Here is a 7779-nt window from a genome sequence, read left to right on the forward strand (position 1 = left end):
TATTTCAAAAATAGTTAATTTTATTAATTTCAAACTTTCAAAAAACATTGAGGGGTATGTGAACTTAATCAAACTCACTATATGCATTCTGATTTCCAAAAGGGAGTGTCTGTAATAACTCAGGAATGGTTAATGATATTTAGTTTAAACTTTAAGAAAATTATTAGGAGGATTTCGAACTACATCAAAAGTTACCAATTGCATCCAGATTGTTAAAACGGGGTATGCAATATCTCAGGAACGTTGAGGGTATTAAGTTCAAATTTTATGGAATGTTAAGGGGGATTTTAAAATGAATGAAAAACGCTATATGCATCTAGGTCGTCTAAAGAGTTTATCTCCAAAGTTGTATTGATTTATCTCAATAACAGCTAACATATTAAGTCTGAAGTTCCAGGGAAACATGAAATGGTTTTTGAACTTAAACAAAAGACCCCAGGTTGTCACAAAAATGTTTTCCATCCAACAACTAGCAAACGCACAAGTCGAAATAAAAAAAAAAGAAGAGTTTCAGGAGTCAGAATTAAACAGAGCTAAGTGAGGCCTAATATATAAATTCAACCTTACATTCAGCTTTCATTCATATGCAATGTTTGAATATCTTCCCAGGAGGATTCTTTCAAGTGTATTAGCTGTAAATTACTATTGAATCGGAGTTTCTTTTCGAGAACTATTAGAATCTTTATTTTAAATTCAATGTAATTTATACAACAATTATATTGAATACAATCAAAGATAAAGCTTAGATTACCCTAAGCAGCTTGACAATTTAAGAAGAATTAAACAGAGCTAAGTAGCTAAGTGAGGCCTAATATATAAATTCAACCTTACATTCAGCTTTCATTCATATGCAATAATTGAACATTTTCCCAGGAGGATTTTTCAAGTGTATTATCTGTAAATTACTATTGAATCGGAGTTTCTGTTCAACAACTATTATAATCTTTATTTTAAATTCAATGTAATTTATACAACAATTATAGTGGATACAATCAAAGATAAAGCTTAGATTACCCTAAGCAGCTTGACACTTTAAGTTCAATATTCTAATTCTTAAGCGGAAAACTCGAAAAATTGGAAAAATATTAATTATATTAACCAATAATAAAGCCTTGGCAAATGAAAGAAAGCAAAGGTTAATTTAAAAAAAAAATCCAAAAAAGAAATTTTTCAAAGAAAATTAAAGAGTCATGTTAAACTTTACATGAACAGAAATAAATTCCTATAGTAACTTCAACCTAGCCAAATCATATTTAACTATTAAAGAGTAACAGAAACCCCAAAACAACAAAAATCAAAATAAATAGTCATCTTAATTGTAAATGTAACAAATACTTAGATGAATGAATAAATCCTAAGCTTATTACAAATCAAAACGAAAACTCAAATAAAATAAAAACAAATAAAAATTCTTGCAAACAGGATTTCGGCTACTGTACCCCTAACCGTAAACCCTCTAAAGCCTATTCACTTGTTTGCACTTTACTGAAAACAAAATACACTATAATTAATTTTATATTTATATCGTTACAAAAAATACTGTTGAATAAGACATTGAATCTCAAATTGCTGAGATGTCCAAGAATTATTATCACAATATTCTAAATATAAAGTTTATTTTCATTTGTTCTTACTGCTTCTCTTGACTTTTATAGTGTTTTCTGTCAATGTTTTGAAAAATTAAAGCACAATGTTCAAAGTACACTTCGTTTTCAGTAAAACAATTGGACGTGGTAGGCCTTAGAAGGTTTGAGGTCAAGGACGCAGTAGCCTGAAGCCTGTTTATAGTAAATTTTTTGTTCGTTTTAAGTTTGATTTGAGCATTCATTTTGATTTTTACTTGTTTCAAGACTTATTTATTCAACTATATAAGTATATGCTATCTTTACGTTTGATGAAACTACTGATTGTAATTTTTGTTATTAGATTTCACTTATTCTTTGATAGTAAATCATGATTGTTCTAAATTTAAATTATAGTAAGACTATATTTCTGCTTGCCTTAAGTTATATATGGCTGTTTACTTTTTTTTCGAAAAGATTTTTCGTTAGAAAGGTTTTTTAAATAGTATATTAAAGTATTAATAACAGAAATAAAAAAGTATTAATAATAAACGAATAATATATTAAAGCCCTTGTGACTCTTTTCTCTAGCCAACGCTAGAGCATTGGCTCTGATTTTCCAGGTTGTAAATTCCGTTCAATCCACATTATTTGCTGTTGATAAACTTTTCTTCTCACCCTCAAGGTAGAACTATGGCGTCCCTCATGGATCAGTTTTAGGGTCTGGGTTGTTTTTCTATTTATTTAAATAATATTTCTGCATGTGGTAAAAAGCACAAGACTTTTAATTGCTTTAAGCTTTGTCATTCGAAACTTTCCCATGCCCAAAGTGACAATTATAGCGTAGTTCATCTTCTTCTAATGTCCATGTTTCTTTTGCTGATGAGAGCACACTTGGCACTCCAAGAAGTTTGGATACGCTGTCTGAGAGAAAAATTCTATGGTTTGATGCTAATATCCAACCCCAAATTTTTCCAAGCCAAGATTTTCGATTTTTTTTCCATCTGTTTCCCAGGTATATCCTCAGTTATCTGAAGTTCATCTGTCAAACGGGTCAAACAGTTAATGGCAACGAACTGTAAGTAAGGAGTGACCCGGCTCAATAGTAACTGAAACTCTAAAAAACTGAATTTTTATACCAATAGATAGATCAAAGAATCGTCTTTTTATGTTGATTTCAAATATATAAGCAGCATTAAGGTTAGCCTTACCCATCAGAGGCTACAAGCCTAAAAAATATGTTTGATTTTGGAAAAAGGGGGGAAAAAACCCTAAAAGTCATAGAATCCTACTGAAAAATATACCATCAGCTTCAGTGTTTCAGAAAATCTTATTGTAGTGGTTTCAAACACCATTCTTCAAAAATGTTGATTTATATATTTTTTTGCCAGAAGAAGGACCACGGATGCGTGTTTATTTTTTTCCAGGGGTGATCATATCGATCCAGTGGTCCTAGAATATCAAGAAAGGGCTCATTCGAATGGAAATAAGAATTTTTAGTGTACTTTTTAAGTTACCAAAAATGGAATGTAACAAGGCCACCTCCCACGCCTCTTTTTCTCTAAACCGTCCGATCAAAATTTTGAGATATCCATTTTCTTCAGCATGGTTGGAAGTCCGGATAACTATGTCTTTTCAGGTATCATGACCCTCCGCAGCCCTCGAGGAAAAGTTTCCAAGTTACAAAATTTGCCCGTTGTTTACGTATAGTATTTGTTATCTGGAAGTTACCTATATTCATACATTTTTTTGGTGCGAAAGGTGGAATTTTCTGCTGGAGGGATTTTCAACCGGGATAATTTTCCGTGGGAGGGGAAGCTTCCAGGGTGTGAATTTTGCAGAGGAAATCTTACACTGTTGTAATTTGCCAGAATTCCTGTACAAAATTCTTCTTTTTATTTAGCTTTCTCTTTGCCGGCTCAAATTTCACGTGGAGATGTTAAGGGTCATTGTCCGGGGAGAGTTTTCACCAGCATTGAATAGTCTAGATAATAAATTATTGGGAAGGAGGTAATTATCTGTGGAGGTGAATTCAGAATTTCTGGCATTATTTAAAAAAACAATCAGAAATTAAATTTTAAAAAACAAGTTTTCTCGACGGAAAGTAAGGAACAACACTAAAACTTAAAACGAACAGACATCATTAGGTATATGAGGGGGTTTGCTCCTCTCAACATCTCGTTTGTTACGCTAAAGTTAAAATTATGTCCCAATTCTTTAAGACCGACTCCTGAAACACTATGTTTGTTCAATTAGAACAATAAAAATCTATTTTTAAAACTACTATAAAACTTTAGCGTAAAGAGTGGGGTGTTGAGGAGGAGAAACCCACTCATATAGTAATAATTTCTGTGCGTTTTAAGTTTTAATGTTGTTCCTTACTTTCAGTTGAAAAAATTATCGTTTATTTAATCATTCATAGATCTATCGATCGAGATACTCGTGTTTGTGGGCGTTCTTATTTACGAAAACTTGTCTTTCAAACGTCTAATTAGTCTGATTATAATGAAGATTTCCAGGAACAACGATATTTTAAGAAAGCTCAAAATTGATTTTTCTGGATATATTTCAGTCCTTGTTCACTGCCTGATCAAGTCTTATGTTTCTTTCGGCCCAATATTATAGATGTTAACTTCTCATTCTCTCTTAAAACTACTTTCTAAGCTTTACAATAAAGCTGAAAACTCATTCAGGACATTTATATTTCAGATGATACTGCTTTACTTGACCTCGAATCACTCTGTATCCTTTCATCTGCATGATTTACTTTTTTCAGCTTCATGGTGACCTTCCCCATCCCCTTGTTTTGGTGTCTTTTTTCCTGAACGAAATAATTATCATAGTTATCAAACAGTTGTGGTAACGAACAGTTCGTGGTAACGAGCCGGGTAAGGAGTGACCCGGCTCAATAGTAACCAAAACTCTAAAAAACGGAATTTTGATACCAATAGTAACATCAAAAGAATCAAATTTTAATGCTGATTTTAAATATATAAGTTTTATCAAGATTAGTCTTACTTATAAAAAGTTACGAGCCCGAGAAAATTTGATTTATTTTGTAAAAAAGATTCAGCGTGAAGATTCATCAGATTCATCAGATTCAGCGTGTTAGATAACTCTACTGTAAGAGTTTCAAGCTCCTATCTAGGAAAATGTGGAATTTTGTATTTTTTTTTTTTGCCAGAAGACAGATCAAGGATGCGTGTTTTTTTTTCCCAGGGGTAATCGTGTCGATCCAGTAGACCTCGAATATTGCAAGAGGACTCATTCTAATGGAAATTAAAGTTATAGTGCCCTTTTTAAGTGGCCAAATAAATTGGAGGGCACCTAGTCCCCCATCCACCAACATATTTTCTCCAAAGTCACCGGATAAAAATTTTGTGATGGCCATTTAGTTCAACTTGGTCGAAAACCTAATTAATATGTATTTGGGGACGACTTAATCCCTCACAGTCCCTGGGGGAGGGGCTGCAAGTTACAGACTTTGACCACTATTTACATATAGTAATGGTTATTGTGAAGTGTACAGACGTTTTCAGGGGGACTTTTTCACGTTAGGGTGGGAGTGGGTAGGTGGAGGGGGTTATGTGGCAGGATCTTTTCATGGGGGAAGAAAATTTCCATGAAGGGGCTGTAGGATTTTCTAGCGTTATTAAAAAAAACAATAAGAAAATAAATATTTTTTTTTCACCTGGAAGTAAGGAGTAGCATTAAAACTTCAACCTAACATAAAATATTACGTATATAAGGGGGCTCGTCTCATCTACAATACCTTGCTCTTTACGCTAAAGTATTTTTAGTAATTTCAAATAAATATTCTATGGCCTTTGTGATTCAGGGGTCATTCTTAAAGATTTGGGATAAAATTTAAAGCTTTAGTGTAAAGAGCGAGGTATTGACGAGGGGGAAAACCCGCTCATATACGTAATAAAAATACAATAATATAGAAGTTCGTAATATAGAACTAGAGGGCAGCTAGGTCTCCTCACTCACCCCTTTTTTGTATCAAAATTATCTGATCAAAACTGTGAGAAAACCATTTAACAAAAAAAAATATTAATCTACGAATATATTTTTAATTATTCATGTGCGGTGAGCCAAAAACAAACATGTATTAATTAAAAAACGTTCAGAAATTAAATAAGAAAACAAGTTTTTTTGACTGCAGGTACGGAACGGCATTATAACTTAAAACGAACAGAAAGTATTCCGCATATGAAAGAGGCTGTCCCCTCCGAAACCCATCATTCTTAACGCTAAAGTATTTTTTATTGTTTTAAAAAGTGGAGTTGTGACAGAGTCAAACTTTAGCGTAAAGAGTGAGGCGTTACGGAGGGGACAACTTTGTCCATATACGGAGTAATTTCTGTTCGTTTTAAGTTTTAATGTCGCTCCTTATTTGCAGTTAAAAAAACTTTTTCTTTTATTTATTAGCATAAAGATCATAATCACACTCGTTTTACTTCATCTGTAAGGTCAGATTTTAGTACCGTTTTGTTGAGTCTCTTTGTGTGATTAGATAAAAAAAAAACAAGTTTTTCAACTGAAAGTAAGGAGTGACATTAAAGGTTAAAATAAACATAAATTATTCCGTATATGAAAGGGGCTGTCCCCTCCTCAACGCCCCAACCTTTACGCTAAAGTTTGACTCTTTGTCACAACTCTATTTAAAAAAAAAAAAAAAACAGAAGAATAGGCAAAATCTAATAAATACATTTTCAAACTGCGTTCAATTCCTTATAAATCAACCACTGTTATCTATGGTCTTCGAACCATAGCTTTTATGTTGAAAAATTTTAGTTTTTAGTATATGAATTTATCACTATTTATTTTTATTTATGACTTTACTAAGCAGAAGATTTACAATATACAAAACAACATAATACTCTAGGAGGTATTCATGCTCGTCCAAAGTCTGCTCTCATGCATTCTTAGCGCATGTAGAGCTGACTTCACGTGCCTCTGGATATCCGACTAGCCACCAAAGAACTAGATGCACCTAGGGACGGTTGGATTAGCAGCCCTCCTCCTGAAATTCATTGCTACGAATGGAACTGGAAATATAGTCTCGGATGCCCCAGCTACTTTCCAAAACGGACGCAGACCCGCCCAAAGACGTACCCCTTTGGACATCGTTGACCAAGGTGGCATTAATGTTGCCACCTGGAATGCCCTGACGCTGAACCAGCCTGTTTCTAAGCTATTTTAGCAAATGAACTAATTGATAAAAATTGACGATCGCACGAATAACACAAACGCACAATACGGGAAGCGGTGAAAAAGATATTGGAGAAGGACGGACACTGCTTTGGTCTGGTGGAACCCAAAGAAGAGGGGGAGTCAGCTTTTTCTCGAAAGCTTTGCCCGGAAAGCCCAACTGTCATTCACACCTAGCTCATCACGTCTGCTGAGAGCAAGAATTGACGGCAAACACTTGACGATAACTGTTCTTACCTGCCATGCACCGACAAAGGAGGCCGAGGATAAAGATAAGGACGACTTCTATGTGGTGCTGTCCTCCGAGCTCTCCTCCGTGCTGCTGCACGACTACTTCATAGTTTTAGGAGACTTTAACACTTGTGTCACTAAGAGCACTGGCCTGTATGATGCGGCTGTTGTCCTCTAATGGTTGACGCTCTGAATGATAATGATTAGCGGCTAATCAATTACTGTATCATCCACGTCCTATCGGTCACAAATACTTGGGTCGTGAGAAGAGACATTTCGAAGCACAAATGGTACAGCAATGAAGGCAAGACAAAAAAGATGCTTGACTACATCATTGTACAACGACGCTGGCTTTCGTCTGTCTAGAACTACAACTCATACAGAGGTGCCGAGCTTGACAATATCGACCATCGTCTTGTTTTTGCAAGTATCAATTACGGGTGAAGGCCAACAAGAGTAATACCCCTTTCTCCAAGAATATAGACACCTCTTGACTGAAGCAAGATCCTTCGGTTCGTGAGCAGTACATTGTTGAGGTCTCTAACTTCTTTGAAGCCCTACAGCAGTGTTCTGAAAGCAATTCATTGTGGAACACTTTCACGGTTAATATTTTCATCGCAGCTACAGAAGTTGTGGGCTTGAAGCAGTGAAAAAGGAAAGAGTGGTTTGAGCAGAGACGAAGACTGAGACTACGAGGAGATATGACACTCTACGGACAGCTCAACAAACAGTGCAACTCTATGCTTCAGAAAGACGAGGAAGAATTCAT

At 34.7% G+C, this 7779-nt stretch overlaps 1 pseudogene; it reads left to right on the forward strand.

Annotated features, from left to right (window-relative positions):
* Positions 1-7470, forward strand: part of LOC136025538 (octopamine receptor beta-3R-like) — a 51851-nt pseudogene extending 44381 nt beyond the window's left edge.
* The last annotated feature ends 309 nt before the right edge of the window (positions 7471-7779 follow it).

The sequence above is a fragment of the Artemia franciscana genome, chromosome 3 (genome assembly GCF_032884065.1).
Source record: "Artemia franciscana chromosome 3, ASM3288406v1, whole genome shotgun sequence".
In the NCBI taxonomy this organism is placed as follows: Eukaryota; Metazoa; Arthropoda; class Branchiopoda; order Anostraca; family Artemiidae; genus Artemia; species Artemia franciscana.